This window comes from Dromiciops gliroides, chromosome X (assembly GCF_019393635.1).
Source record: "Dromiciops gliroides isolate mDroGli1 chromosome X, mDroGli1.pri, whole genome shotgun sequence".
In the NCBI taxonomy this organism is placed as follows: domain Eukaryota; kingdom Metazoa; phylum Chordata; class Mammalia; order Microbiotheria; family Microbiotheriidae; genus Dromiciops; species Dromiciops gliroides.
In genome coordinates, this window is record NC_057867.1 from 84,574,887 (window position 1) to 84,576,060 (window position 1,174).

A 1,174-nucleotide genomic window follows, 5' to 3' on the forward strand; every position below is an offset into this window, starting at 1 on the left:
AGCTCTGCATGGAAGAAAAAAGGAATCACTGTTAAAATTTATATATGCCCAACATTGCATACTAATATTATTACAAGTTAATTCTGGCTGATGATAAATCCCCATTCATATAATTCATAATCTATACGAAGAGAAAACAAAACTTTAAGAATATTTAAATATTTTCATTGTGGAGCTTAATGGTTTTTGTAGTCATTTCCTGAAACCATCTATAGGCCAACCTGCAAATGTAATAACAATAAAAATATCTGCTTTCTTCCCTAGGCATGTTTCCAATATATAACAAATATACAAGAAACATCACTTACAAAATAATTCTAGCACTATCTATATTTCAAACGAATACTAGTCATCATGTCTCAAAACCAAAGCCCACAAGCTTACAGTGCTATGATCATGAAGAAATATTTCTGAACAGAATTAACTACAGTTGGAAGAGCTGGAGTTCAGATTACTAAAAGAAAAATTATATGCTTAGATGAAATGCTGACTTGAACTCTGAGGATACATAGATATGTATTTAATGGAAGAAAACAAAAATTAATACCTAATTATAGCACTGAATAAGAGAATGTTTCCCAATTAAAGAAAAAGAATAGAAGAATGGCTAAAGAAATGAAATACAGCAATCTGCTGCAAAAAAGAAAAACATGTTAAAGACATAATCATTTTCTTTCTATTAATCATAAACTACCAAGATTGTGGGGGTAGACAGAAGAATTAGACATCATTTCATCAGAACTGGAAGAGATACTGCTGGTGGAATTGTGAAAAGATCCAACCATTCTGGAGAGCAATTTGAAACTATAAGGAAAGGGCTACTGAACTGAGCCATACCCTTTGATGTAGCAATACCACTGCTAGGTTTATATCCCAAAGACATCCCCCAAAAGAGAAAAAGACCTCTTTGTACACAAATATTCTTAGCAGCTCTTTTTGTGGTGGCTAAGAATTGGAAATCAAAGAAATGCCCATCAATTTGAGAATGGCCAAAAAAGCTGTGGTATATGATGGTGATGGAATATTATTGTTCTGAAAGAAAGGACAAGCAGGATGATTTCAGAAAGGCCTAAGACTTGTATGAACTGATGTATAGTGAAGTGAACAGAACCAGGAGACTGCATAGTGATACAGGAAAAAGAACAGAGGGAAAGCCAATATGAATTAATCAAAG